General features: G+C 38.9%; 1 protein-coding gene across 1 annotated transcript in view; it reads right to left on the reverse strand.

Moving 5' to 3' along the window:
- GALNT1 (polypeptide N-acetylgalactosaminyltransferase 1) overlaps positions 1 to 14,393 on the reverse strand; it is a 67,465-nt gene extending 53,072 nt beyond the window's left edge. Inside the window, exons 1-2 of the mRNA XM_008637512.2 lie at positions 14,371 to 14,393; positions 8,827 to 9,001 (exon numbers count right to left, since the gene is read on the reverse strand). The gene's annotated coding sequence lies outside the window, so the exon portion shown is untranslated. The remainder of the gene's footprint in view (positions 1 to 8,826; positions 9,002 to 14,370) is intronic.
- Between the last annotated feature and the right edge of the window lie 950 nt (positions 14,394 to 15,343).

Raw genomic sequence — 15,343 nt, forward strand, 5'->3', positions numbered from 1 at the left:
TGTAAATATTGTAAGAGCTCAAGAGGATAGCTAAAATTTGAAAATTAAGAATACAATAAAAGTACAAGGACTCCTGCTGTCATATAACCAGCTGAGATTCACTAGATGTCTGCTCTATGACTTTGAAGTAGATTTCAAATGTCTGAGGCAACAACTTCATTTCTCAGTTGTTCTACAGGTCGAATGAAAATTATCTAAAACCAGACATCTCATTCAGGGATTCTCCACATATTTCCATTTTTTCAACTGCTCTAAAATTTAAAATATACTTCTACTATGTCCAGTGAGAAATCAGAATACATTACTTAATATTGCCAATCCTATATCAAAAAACAACTACACATCTTTTTACAGTACTGCTTCAAATATTTAGAGTACATCATTAGCCCATGTTAACTGCAACACGTAACAAAATGAATACACAGATATACAACACCCTGAAGCAAAGAGAAGTAGGAGGTGTTTGCATGGGCATTAAGTTATTGGGTGTTGCAGTACTGGCAGGTAAGTTCAAACCACTACTATTCAAACCTTTTCCCTCTTAGACCGAAAAGCAGAATTGCCTCTCCTGACAGGTGCAGAATAGGCAATCCTTTTAGGAAAGCAGATTTATAAGCCGAAAGACAGTTATTTCTTTTCCTGAAACAACTGCAGTCTTAAATTGGGTTACTGACACCTCAGATGCTGACAGAGAGCAAACTTTCCTCTTCAAAGCCATAGCTACTTCACATGTACACTCTGGGAGGGCTGCTGAGGGTGCTTGACTAAGAGTAACAGCCAGCTAGAGAACACAGGCAGTATTTTCATCACTGAGTATCAGAGGCAGCACAAAGACAATGAGCAATTCATGAGTGAAAAGCTTTTGTTGTTAACAGCAGCAAGAGATGATTTAAGCTCATAAACCCTTGACATGCAATAATTAATGGCTGAAGATGCATCAGTAAGACCTATTTGAGCCTTCTGCTACCCTTCACAGCAGCCTAGAAGGCTGAAGTGGACTAGAACCACTGAGTAGTTTTTCTTTTTGGAAGACTCACAGATGGTGACCCAGCACTTAGCTTTTTCAGCACAGCAACACTCCTGCCGATCAGCATCCCAGAGCTATAAACTGACTCCAGTCTTTAATAAATCCCTGAAGAGCTGTGTTAGCTGTCTTTCAACCTCAACACTGCAGGACTTTTAGAGGAAAATCGAGGTCACATCAACACAGGTGTTCTAGGTGAGGACCTCCATTTCCTCGAGAAAAACAATTTGTCATGTGAGGTACAGACTGTGCAGGTTTACTATTACTCAGAAGAAACAGTTTAAAACTAAGTAATTTTAGGCTCCCTATTGGAGCTAAGTGGTCTTTTAAGAGATTAAAAGCTGAACTACCCAAAATTTATATTCAAGTGGAATAGTGTCACAGTAGTAGAGATTAGGCTATTAGGATCCTATTTGCTGTCTGCAAGGAAAAGCTGTAAACACCTCCATATGTTTAGGTACTTGATCATGTGACAGGATGTAACACAGCATGAAGGCTTCTAGCCAAAAGCAGCATCACTTGGCCTTACAAGGCATACGTTCACTAAGAAACAAAGCATGTAAGCAGTCAAGAATTTCTAATGATCAAGAAGTCATACATTCCAAAGATTATTTTAAATAACTTGGCAGGTGCCAGATGAGCTGTAAGTAGAATAGGCTAGCTGATAGGACTTCTTTTAAAGTTAAAATTCCTTCTGGAAAAAATTAAATTTAGTATTGTGAGAAAGATTCTTTAAGAAATCATATGCAGGAGATTAGATTATGTGGAAGTAAAAGAACAGTAAGCAGTTTCATAGTCTCAATGCTCATATTTTCCATCTTCCTTTAAAATGTTTCTGCATGGTTCAGAAAACCAAATTGTCTTCCAAAATGTTTTAAAAGTTCTATATTTAAATGTCTAACAGAAAACTCAGAATTTACCAGCTGAGACTGAACTAAAATGGATACTATCCTTATCAATAGGTTGCTCTTCAAACAAATGTGTCAAATAACAGAATTTTCTGCAGACGATACTTTCTTCAGTCTGCACATGTCAATGCTCATAAATGTCAGGTAGCATTTGCTTTTGAAGTATTTTGAGGAAATAAGCAAATTCTTCTTGAAAACAGTGACGAACACAGACAAAAGGGTTTCAAATTTACTCTCTGTTCTTCTATTAAGTTAGAAGAGAAGAAAATTAGAAACTCAGGTGTCAGAATGAAAGAACTACAAACTTCAAGGAGAAGTCTTTTACTACTTGAAGGTCAGGTGAATTCACCATCACGAAGCTAGCTACACATTTTTCATAGACAAATACCTATGCAGGCTCTGAACAATCAAGTGAATAAATCTTATACAAGACATCCTTGACAGCTTCCTTGTATGTTGTAAGAAATTGTTAAATCTTTCAAGCCAAGTCTCAAATGTTCTAAAATATCAAATCTCTATAAAGCTTCTGATTATTTTTTAGGTATATATCAAAGCCACAAGTTAGAGCAGAATAAAATTATTCATTAATTCTTCAAACACTTTAAAAGATGGCAGAAAATTACATAGGCAAATAGCCATCATTAAGGGTGAATCACTAATGGGCAAGAATTTGATTTAAAGAAAAGCAGAGTCAGCTAATTAGAGAAAAAAATATATTATAGAGGAGATTTCCAGTCACTAGATTCAATCATCCTTGTCTGAGTAACTGCAGACACCTCTAATCCTGAAAACTTTCTACTGTAGATTAAAAATCCAGAAGGGAAAATTGAAGAAATACCAAATAACTTTGAAGAACACTTTTTCTCTGCCTTCTCTGCCTATGTGGTAAATATTCAAAATAGTGTTTTAGAAGAAAAGCTTTGAAAAAAACACAGATAAAGAAGAAATTATGATACATGCTGGGGCTATAGGGTGTTTATCCCAGAGGAGCTGGCTGAATTCTGCCTAGAGTAACAGCAGAACTTGCTGACAAATCAAATATAGGCCGATATCAAATTAAAAACTGCTGATAAGATAACACATACTAATCGTGAAGACTTGAAGAATTGGGATATGTAATTTGAAAACATAAAGGCGACAATCATTTAACACATTTAACATTGCAGTTCTACTATCGCAAGTAAAATGAAGAATGATATTGCAAGTAGAATGAAGAATGGCAAAGAATTCAAACAAGTTAACAAGTTCTACTTCCCATTCCTTTAAAAGTGGCACTGCAGATAGTTTAAAATAGAAATTGAAAAGCACCACACCTCATATGTCTAGGGAAACATCAAAATTCTAACCAAAATAAATCAGTAGTTTTGCAGGGCTAAACACTTTTTGAAATACAGAGAAAACATCAGATCTCCATCCAGAAAAGTCTAGCAACAACAACAAAATATCAGGAAGTATGCATGCTTCTCTTTCTCTAGAAAGAAAAGACTGATCGGATATGGAGAAAAAAAAGAAAAGCATTATCAAATTTTGCAATACATTCATGAAATTTTTGCAATGTTTCTCCCAAAAACTTGTGCTTTATATCCATAGGCAAATAAAAAGTCTACCTAGAGAGCAAAAGGCTGTATTTATACAGAAAGGCCATACAGTTTATAAGCGTACATTCTCAGATAAGCCTGTTCTCACATCATAAAGCTGTCTGCTCAGCAGGTAACTTCTGCAGCTAACAACTGCTTTGTTCTTAATTAACACACACAGTATCGCACTAAGGAGAAGATTCTTCACATCCATCTTTCCCTTTCCCCCTTAAGACTTCCTTGGTTTAGATGCAGTTTTTCTTAATTCTGTCTTTCCAGAGATCGCTGATGTCTTAGGTTACAATGTAAGATATAACCAAAAGTATGTGTTCTATCACCATCTGTTAAAACCGGGTAGGGCAGGGTTCTTTATCTCTTCCACGACACACCCCTGATAACTCCCTTTGGGGGATATCTTCTGTTAATGGGCCGTCCAGCCTCACTGCATGACTCATAAAATTATATCCTCCCATTGTGAGGTGCTCAGCCCAGGGGGAGGAACCAAGTATTCCTACCTGGATATACTCTGAGGTTTGGAACACCACACAGCCCTTTTCTACTGGATTCCCAGAGGACAAGAGCTACATAACCACCACTGGACCTTCTGAGGAGGACCAGACCCTTCTACAGGATCACTGCTTCAACAGAACCACATCTATCACCTCAAGAAGACTGCAGCCACCACTTAACTGGACTGCTACCACCACCCTGCCCGACAGCGTGTCAGGTTGTATCCTGACCCTGTCAGTGTTTCTGTACTACTGCATTTATTTTTAATTTTCCTATTAAATTGTAGTTCTGATTTTGAGTCTCTCACTGGTTTGCTTTCAAACTAGTACAGCTGACAACACAAGTTTGAGAAATATCACACTTTTAAGTCCTTGGTTTCAATTGTTAATCCATGCAAATGTACATATGGTATAAAAAGAACAACGATGAGATTTTTTTCAACCATGAGACTCATAAATTTTTCCATGTAAAGTTTATTTCTAAAGTAGGCATATTTTGGGTTCTACACTGAAGAGGTGAACAAGAAGAAAAGAACTGTCAGATAAAAAGCTAAAAAGGCAGAATAATAAACGCAGAGTTCTGGGAATCCTGTAGAACTTGAGAACATTTTCCAAGACTGGACAAGGCAAGAAGAAACTGATAGGGAGAAGCTGCTAGAATAGTTTGCAAGCAGAACAATATAGCAATGGCTCTTCTTCAGGACTAGAGTCCTGGATCTTTGTCCATGTGGCATTTTGGTCATCAGCACTGGTACTGATATTTCCACAGGAACTGAACTTAAGCTCTAGAATTCAGACTTCAGGTGAGCTACAGAGGTTTATATGCTGACCTGTGATGCCTGACATTACAAGAGAGTTTACAGAGGTATCAATACTGTCCATTGTGAACAAAGGCTTGCAAAGGCTGGTTTCACACTGAGACATTCTCACCACAGTTCTACTGTCCCTTTCCTTTTCAGTGCCTTTTTCTCTTTGCTATTCAGCAAGCAAACTATCCGTAACTCTGCCAGGGAGCAGCTATCACCAATTCAGGTCTCTGCAAGCAGATGCCCCCTCCTACCCCATTGTTCTTACCTCTATGGTAGCTTGCTACCATACCAACAAAAATTAAGATAACAGGTAAAGTAGAGACAGGATGGAAAATGATCTGCTACTGCTGGACTCAAGACTGTAGAAGAAGAGGAAGAGAAAGTGGCAGAAGAACCCACCTATCTAAGAAATATAAAGTAACTCATACGATTCAAAAAGCATGGGGCACACAGCATCCACCCATCCAATTAAATACATTTCTGTAACTGTAAAGGTAGACAAATATGGGCCAAATCACAGAGATTTTAATTGGCCATGCCCATACTTCTTCCTAATCTTCAACTTCATTGACAAATATAGAAATTTACATTCAAGTTCACATTTGGTCAAAAGCAGCACTATGGAAAAGATAAGTTGAATTCTATAGAAACAGCAGCTGTATTTTGTTAACAGCTTAAAAAATCTGCACTTTTTTTTAAAAAAAGGCAAACATATCATGCTTTGAGTTCATTTGTGAAAGAAAATGCTAGAAAAACAAAAATCAAAACTTTTAAAAAATAGTTCTCACTTAGGCCATGGGAATTATTTAAACAAAGTCATTTTCAAAAGAAAATGCTACATTTTCATTATTCTGTAATAAATGCTTTTCAAATGTAGCTGGATTTTATTTCTTAAATATTTCTTTTTATTTCTTAAGTATTTCTTTCTGTGGAAGAAAAATGGCAGATTCACTCAGACATTAAATTTCAAGACTATACTCTTCAAGCTAGTGATTCCAAAACATGTATTTCATCTGGCCTAACTTGTAAGTTTTCATCCTAGTATGAAAGAGGTTTGACAAATTTAAATAAAATAGCCGTAGCAAGATATAGGAAATGCATCAGTAAGGTAAAAAAGAAAATAAAATTTAGAATTTATTTGTTGTGCTGTACAGCAGTCCAGAGAAATCTGAAGAGTGTGATATGCAATTTGAGACAGAAAGATTATTTTGTGGAAGAGTTCACTTGTTTCCCCAGTTACCTATAAGTGTGACGATAACAATTTTCTGCATAGTTGCATAGAGAAAACAATCAGCAGAACATTCGGTATGGCAGGTATGCATCAGACTTGACTAAATTACTTACATTTCCTCAAATACTTTGGTGCTTACTACTTTGCCATTCTGTTTTCCCAGAAACTGTCAGGCACTTCATGAAAAAAACAGCTGGTGTATTTAATTTGACACATGATTTTTGAAAGTATAAAGCTTGTAGCAACTTGAGCTTTTTTACAATTCAAAATTAATTCCTGACTAGAAGCCAAGAGACAGACTCACCATAAAAAAGGTCAGTCTGTCAGAAAACATTAAAGAAAGGAATATGATGGAACTGTTTTGGAAATTCAGCTATATATTAATTGAAAATCATGGAATTTGAGAAATAAAAATAACTGTTAAAATTTAAATTAAATCAGATCAGAGATCAGACACTTTTTAAAACATCTTTTAAAATTCTGTGCTCCAAGACATTTAAAATTACTTTTCAGTACCTTTTCTGAAAGATTTTCATGTTCTCTGAAAGCATTAGAATCCTTACAAGGAGAGTAGACATGTCTGAGAAGCCAGACCACAGCTAAAGACTTATCAACACACTATTACTGTGTAAGTAGCTGCTACTCCAACATGCCAGCCTTCTGCTCTGCCAGCAAAAATCTACACAGCAAGGAACAAACTTAACCAGAGAACTGACACAACTGAAAAATAACCAAGAACAATTGTGTTTATTCAGCCACACTGGTCCCTCAGTGCAGACCCAGACCAATCCCCCCAACAGAAGTTATTTCTACTCAAATCTGTTATCTCATTAAACTCAACATTAGAGTCAAAAACCACAGAAGAGGTGATTGGGCTACCATGAAAGAAATATCAGTGAAGATACCACTTGAGCAGCCAAAAGAAGTAAACCCAGAAGTAAAAAATTTGCTCTACCTTTTTTTACCCTAGATTTTTTTCTTAGTAGCCTCTACTACTAAAGAGTATTAGGTAGTAATTTTGGATATAATTTTTCCTCTCCTCTAAACTGATACATGTTCCATTTATACCTTTTAAGCACTGAATTTAAGAGTACAAGTTAGATCTTTTCAAGTTGACTGGAAAAGGACCTACTCAAACATGAAACATTCTTTTCCCATTTTACCCTGCTGAACCTGAACTTCAGAATTGGGCCCAAAGAGTCCTTCAGAACTCAGCCTGTGAAAACTAATCTATGAAAACTGCTAATAGGTTCCAGGAAAGAAAAAAATCAGGATGAAAAATTAGCACAAAATGCCAATACCGACGATTCCAAGTGCAGGACAGCATTTAACACACTAAATACAACTGCACTGGCTAAACTTTTCTGCCAAAGGAAATGGACTTGTCATCCCACATCTTTGCCTGTCCATCCCAATAAACTTTGGTTCTTCATCTTGCTTCAATCAAGCTTAAAAAAAGTGTGGGAGATGCACACACAGAGGAGGCTTCACGAGTACTCAGTTGTTAAACACCTCACTGCACACCCAGTGACTACACAGTGGTAGTTTAATAAATCTTCTTTGGTCTGACAAGGATGGTTTAAGGGTACTGTGTTTGTTGTAGAAACACAGAAAATGAAACTCAGGCTTTCTTAGGTCATCTGGATGGAAAGTTGATCTGAATTCCAGCTCACTGGACTAGATAACTCTTTTCAAGATATACTGAGAAGGTAAAGGTAAAATTAGGAAAACCAATAATGAGGTCTTTTATCCACTTGGATACTATACTTCCCAATACTCAGAGACAACCAAAGTAACAGTTTAATTAGGTCTGCGCTAATATCCAAAGGGTTTCTTATGGACACGTGTTCAATAGCTGCAGAAAACTGAACTGGTCCAACAGGATGCTGAAGGAACAGTAAAATATGGAATACGCATGCGGAGTATTGACCCTGGCTGGATGCCAGGTGCCCACCAAAGTCACTGTTCCTCCCCTCCTCAGCTGGACAGGGGAGAAAAAATATAACAAAGGGTTTGTGGGTCAAGATAAGGGCAGGGAGAAACCTCTCACCAGGGACCACCACAGGCAAAACAGCCTCATGATGGGGAAATCAGTTCAATTTATTACCAATCAAATCAGAGTAGGATGAGAAATAACAACAAATCTTTAAAAAACTTTCCTCCCACCCCTCCCATCTTCCTGGGCTCAACTTCACTCCCAGTTTTCTCTACCTTCTCCTCCCCCTAGCAGCACAGGGGAACAGGGAATGGGGGTTACAGTCAGTTCATCACATCCCAGCTCTGCCTCTCCTTCCTCCACAGAGGGAGGATTACTCACACTTCTTCCCTGCTCCCACAGGAAACAGCCCTTGACAAACTTCTCCAACTTGAGTCCTTCCCATAAGCTGCAGTTCTTCATGAACTGCTCCAGTGTGGGTCCCTTCCATAGGGTGCAGTCCTTCAGGAACAGACTGCTCTAGGATGGGTTTCCTGTACAGTACCCCAGACACTCTACCACTAAGTGATGGGCTCGGCCTTGGCCAGTGGCAGGTCCCTCTGGGAGATGGCTGGCACTGCTTCCATTGGGCACAGGGGAAGTTTCTAGCAGCTTCTCAGAGAAGACGCCTCTAACTCACTAGCAAAACCTTGCCACGCAAACCTAGTGCAATGCAGTGACAAAGCAGGGGCACACAGGCAGTCATTGAGTGCTCCCTTTGCTCTGACACACACCCAAAGCTGCCAGACCTGACCAAAGCACCAAAAATTCCTGGAACACACTCTGTACTCACCTCCTCTGCAGGTTTACAGCCATCGGGATGGCCCACTAGCACTGGTGGCAAAGTCCCAACACATTGCTGTAGAGCACCTGTGGCAGGAACCATAGAGGAACAGACTGGCCTAGGCCATTCCGACATGAACGGAGAGGCAAAAGAGGTCTTCCACCAGCAAGGTCTTAAGGCTGCCCTAGAATAAAAACAAATTCAGATAAGTTCCTAGCCCAGTACTGGCAGAGCTTGAGGTGGAAGGGGAGGAAAGTTTCCCATTTAAGATTTCAAAATCTAAAATCCCATGCAAGGAAGAAGGAGTCAAAGATTGTTTCTAAAAGAAGGCAGTGAACTGAGCTTGTGAGGAAAACAACATATGCAGGGTAGAGTGGAGAGGTGGAACAAGTCATCAACATTTTTTAGCCTTCCAGATGATATGATTTAAGTGGGAGGACTGCCTGTCCTCCCAAATAAGCCGTTATCTATTTTTGAGTTCTATATATGTCGTCCTCTATCCAATCATGAATACTTAGCACAACAAACTATGAATTGTTCTCAGTAAGGCAAGAAAACAGCCTCCTCAAAAAACAGCACACATTCACATGAGCAACTCCCCAGATGATCACTCTTTTGGACTAAATCTTCCTATACATATTCTAGTTTATAGATGTAGGGGTTTTTACATTCTTTCATCTCTCGCCCACAAGTTAAACATTAGCATTTATAATGACAGCTTTTGTAAAAAAAAAAAAAGGTGTTATTACAGTAACACAGACTTGACGCTTAAGAAGCGACGTTTTTTCACTTCTAGAAAAAAAGTGACACCTGAAAGATGATGGCTGAGCCTTTCCAAGTCTTACCCGTTAAAACTTTAGCAATATTGAATGAATTCCTTCAAATCTCTGCCTTTGCCCAGTTAATACAGCAATGTCTGAAGGAAATTCTAAGCAGCTGAAAAGTAAAGAATGTGTCTTAACATTCAAGAGAATTTTGTTCAATTTTTAATGCAACTGTAATTTGTCTACACTTAGGTAATATTTGCCATATATTACTTAAGCTTGTATCTTGCACTTGCCACATTATATCTGAACCTACAAAGTTACTCAAGTTTCTTGCTCTGTCTGTTTAAACTGTTACCTCTATACCACCCGTATGTGCCCAGATTAACATCTTTGCACAAGGGAAGAAAAAAAAAAGAAAAGATGCTGATACTCTGGTAAGATGACAGTATGAAGGAAGTATGTGGTAAGGAAGGCTAAGATTGGCAGCGATAGAAAAGGTGTTTGTCAACTGCCTAATCATTAATTATTACCCCTATACTGAAGCAGGTGAAATAAGCATAATATTTGGCAGTTTCCCGTCTTTTGCATACCAAAGTAGAAGGGCAAAATGTCTTGGCTTAAAGGCTGATTATTAAAAGAACTGGCTAAAGATCTCCTAGAAATGATACCAATTTTTACCAAATCTGAAAAAAAACAGGGAGGTTTCAAAGAGCCAGAAAAATATCCGGCAGGAAACCTAACATAAACATGTTTGTTTCTTTTCTGAACATGTTAACATAAGAGCTCATGACATAATTCTGAAGAGACCCAACCTCCTTTATCAAAGCAAATTAGCTTTTGCCTTCAAGAGGTTAAACAGATTTCTATGATGTATCTGACTAGGCTCTACACACTGCACTGTAACATGCACTACACACACAAAAAAATGAGTGTTGCTTATGGTAAATTAGCCTTTTGTGTAGCACTTTTCTTCACTAAAACTCAGGTGCTTACAGAGGAGGAGAACACGATCCTTTTTTACCGATGGGGAAATTGGTCTGTTACTGGCCAAGTGGCTGGCAAGTCCGGGAGCAAATTTTTTTCTATCTGCTCTAAAGTTTAAACTGAAGTATCTTTCTATACATCTGTCTGGTTACATGAAGATCCTTACTACAGTGATTTTGCTAATTTATATATTTCTTCAAAGGATCCTAAGATTCAGGCTCTTTGTTCAGTGCTGTCCACACACTGACTAGAAATAGTCCTTATAAAACACAACCCCAAAAAGCAAACAGTGAGAGGAGGACACACAGGGTATGGCCCACGTTGCCGCTAGTAAGCAAGGCACAGCTACCAAGGGCAGCTGTTCACTTACTTGTAGTGAGCTTCCACACACTTAAAAGCTTATTATTTCCCTTGATCTTTTCTTTGGGTTACAGAAATGCCAATTCAATTATTCCTTCTGCACATAGCACCTTTTCCAAATCATTAGTCATTACAGTCCTGAGGCAACTTAAGTGTGCCTACATCTTTCTTGAAGTAAAATGGCCAAAACAGATACAATACTTGAATTTCACAATATAGAACAGAGCACAAGGTTCAACTCCTCACCCTCCAGATTATACTACCAATTAGTAATGCCAATACATACACGCACCTCTTCTTTGTCAAAAGTACAGTGTTGGCTTTCATTTTATATTCCATGGTGAGGAATGGGGTGGCAGGAGGAACTTAACAGATGTCCTCCATACTTTACATTATTTTGACCTAAATATAAAGCATTTCACTTATTCTTCTAAATCAAATCCTATTCTCCCAGGCCACCTTTCCAACATTGAAAGCTTTTCTGAATTGCCATCCCACTTTCGTGTAAGTGCATTTATTCCCAAACACATCTTGTCTTTAGATTTCATAACCATATGCTAATTAGCCAGTATGAACAAGAACAGTTAGCTGAAAGAACTATACAAAATCCCATACAATATGCTTTCCTTGCTGAAAGAGAGCTACTGAAAAAAACCTCTGCCTACTGTTAACCTAATGAGTTTACACACATCCTAAAATAGCTTTTTTTATCTGTGCCATATTTCCTTAGTTTGCGTTGTAACCGTATCACATGCGGCTTTCTCCAGTCCACAGGCTTCCTGTTATAGAGGATGTTACACTGGCTTGATTATGCATTTCTGATCTTCACAGAATCATAGAATGGTTTGGATTGGAAGGAACCTGAAAGACCATCCAGTTCCAAGCCCGCACCATGGGCAGGGACACCTTCCACCAGAATAGGTTACTGAAAGCCTCATCCAGTCTGGCATTGAATACGTCCAGGGAGTGGGTATCCATAACTTCTCTGGGCAACCTGTTCTAGTGTCTCACCACCCCCACAGTGAAGTTCTTTCCACATCTAATCTGTATCTAACCTCTTTCAGTTTAAAGCCATTACCTGTTGTCCTGTAATTATCTGTCCTTGTAAAAAGTCCCTCCCCATCTCTCTTTTAGCTCCCTTTAGGTACTGGAAGGTCTAAGGTCTCCCTAGAGCCCTCTCTTATCCAGGCGGAACAGCCCGAAATGTCTCAGCCTATCTGCACAGGAGACGTGCTCCAGCCTTCTGACCACCTTGGTGTCCCTCCTCTGGACTCACTCCAGCAGGTGCACTTTTTCCTTGCTGGGGACCCCAGAGCTGGATGCAGAGCTCCAGTGGGGTCTCACCAGAGCAGAGGGGCAGAATCCCCTCCCTCTCCCTGCTGCCCACACTGCTTTGGATGCAGCCCAGGACACGTTTGGCTCTCTGGGCTGTGAGTGCACATGGCTGGGTCATGTTGAGCTTCTCATCCATCAACAAAACCACTCCCCACACAACCTGTATTTGTACCCCAGGCCAATTCCCCATCCCCCCACCTCCTGCTTATATACTGAGTACGATGTCCTATGGTATGGAACATCCCTTTGGTCAGTTTGGGTCAGCTGTCCTGGCCATGCTCCCTCCCTGCTTTTTGCACACGCAAAGAGCATGAGGCACTAAAAATTCCTTGACTTGGAGTAAGTCCTACTTAGCAACAACTAAAACATCAGTGTGTTATCAACATCATTCTCATACTGAATCCAAAACACAGCTCTGTACCAGCTACTAAGAAGAAAATTAATTCTATCACAGCCAAACCACTTGAAAATGAAGAAAGGATTATTTGAAACTTTTTTAAACCTAAACAAATTTTAGTCAGTTGCTCTAATATGCTGACCAGATTCACAGCCACAGTGTTTGTAGATTGCAAAATATAACTGTCTCATTTTCAAGCAACTGTCTATACTGAATAGTCTCAATATTTGCATTTGTATTATGCAGAGAACTTCCTTCTGATACATTTAATATTAAAAACAGCAAGAATCATGCAGAGCTATCTATGCCCAATGAAATATCTATCCCAACTTGTCACACCTCACTTACCACTTTCACCTCTTCCTAAATATAATACAGATTGATTGTATGATTTTTTAGTCACACATTACCTTTCTAGTCTGTGCAGTCAATTTCTTTTGTATTCAGTGAAACACCTCCCCACACACACAAAATCATGCACATGCCATAAAGTATGAAGCCAACTCCATTGCATCAAATTACTTTTCTACCAGCTCAGTATGACCCTGCACAAGGTCAGAAAAATCAGTGCAAGAGACTGAACAAAAAAGCATTAAATTATTAGGCTGCCATTAAACTCTGGAGAAAACAGATCTGTAACACTGAGAAAACCACATCATCTTCCTGTTTTCTTGAAGTGACCAAAATACATAAAAAATGCAGAGTGTACAACAAAACAACCACAGTTTGGTTCCTTAAGTCTCCATGGTTTTATCTTATACAGAAAGGCAGCAAGGGAAAAAAAAAATCATTTGAATAAATCTTTCTTAATGGAGACAATCCAAAGATTTTTTTTTTCCCTGCATGCAACTTGTCTGAAACAAAAAAGATTTATAGGCATCATTTATAATAGAATCAGCAAAACCATAAAGAGAGGTATTATGTTTAACAGCTGTTAAGTACACACTGCTATCATATCATCTCCCCAAAACTTAGGAAAAAATCTGTCAAGGTAAGACTTGCTTTGATCAGACTGACATCTAAAGCGTATGTCATTACTTTTCTTGGCCTTCACTGACAGGTTGTTCACCAACCAAGCAATGACTCTGGCACACACAGCCATGCAAACAATGCAGGAGCACCTTCCTCTCACAGGCCTCCTGCTGCCCATGGGGACAGGGACCCAAAGCAACACAAGCCAACACAAGCAGTGTATGAAAGAGACCAAGAGTGATTGAACACATAGAGGTATTTTGAAGTAAATATGATTTTTAGAAGTGCACCCCAACCTGTACCCCCAAATCAAGACTACTGAAAAGCTCATTTTCATGTTACTTGAGAGTACTACACGGCTAGAAAGCACCACAAAAAAATAAAAAATATAAGACAGTCTACTGCTCTCACCAGTGAAGTGTCTACTGTCATATTCAGCATCACTACTAAATCTCTTTGGACTGTAAGAAATGGCTTTTTCATAATTCAAGCTACCTACACAGAATTGTTCAACTCAAAAAAAAAAAAAAAAAAAAAAAAAAAAAAAAAAAAAAAAAAAAAGCTATCTTTCATAACCTCACAACTGCTCTCCAGAAAGACGAAAACCCAAATTATTCACAAATAAGGAGAAGCACTGCAGGTTTGTAAAGATGACAGAAATCTTTCTTAACTATCATGACTCAAAAACATTAGTAAGGCAATCAGCAAAACCAGTTTATTTTGATAGCATTAACTTACATCAGCCTTAAGTAGGAGCACAGAGCATCAATCCAGGCATGCTCATCTCCAGTGGGACTATCAACAAAGAGTTGTGTGTTGACTGCTGCGAGCTGGCAGACACCCTCTGCACCTTCTCTTCAGCCGCCAGGAAACACTACCCTCATTGTTTCACAAGTATGCAAAGCAACCAGCGCTGGTGTGTATGGAGGATGTGAGCCACAGTGCAAAATGCATTAGACACCTCTCAGCTCCCTCGACTGACAAACATTCACTATGAAGGAACCCAGAAGCCAAAAAAAATTAATTCTGGCGTCAACTTAAGTTTTTTGTTTGCATTGTTTGTTTATAAAGAGTGGGTAGTGTCATTTGCCAGTAATGCTTCTATTGTAATAGGCTATGAAAACATAAAGACTGAGCTGTACTTTGCCCTAAAAACTCCAACTTCCTATCCAATTTCAACTCCAGTCTTGTCCTTTCACCCCTTGCTTGGATGAGTTCAGGTGGGACCAGCAGCAGATGCACATGCCTGACACTACAGACAACACATTTGCTGTGTAAAGAGCAGTGACTTTGGACTTCACCAGCAACTCTTCACCACAAGTCACATGAAGCTCAGGAGACATCAGAAGGTTATCACTTACTCTAACAGATCAAGTAGTCATCTTCCTCAAAAAACACAAGTATGGCAACAGCCTTAGACCAAGCAGCAGCAACCAGGCAGAATCATCAGCCCCTCCACAGTACAAACCAGTAGTAACCCCAGATACCTACATATGTGTGTGCATGTGCATAGTCATGTACACAACGTGAATTTCTTCACTTGGTTTTTATAAATGTGGCTCAGTTTCCATTTTCAGAATACTGTGCTTTGCTAGAAAAAGTGTGCATAACATTAACACTGGCAAACGTTATCAATGAGGGTCCCTTCAGCTGAGAAAGATGGTGCTTTAACATTTTCTAGTCTTCCCTAACCCATAAGAAGACTAAAAGT

This window comes from Corvus brachyrhynchos, unplaced genomic scaffold (genome assembly GCF_000691975.1).
Source record: "Corvus brachyrhynchos isolate BGI_N302 unplaced genomic scaffold, ASM69197v1 scaffold7, whole genome shotgun sequence".
NCBI lineage: Eukaryota > Metazoa > Chordata > Aves > Passeriformes > Corvidae > Corvus > Corvus brachyrhynchos.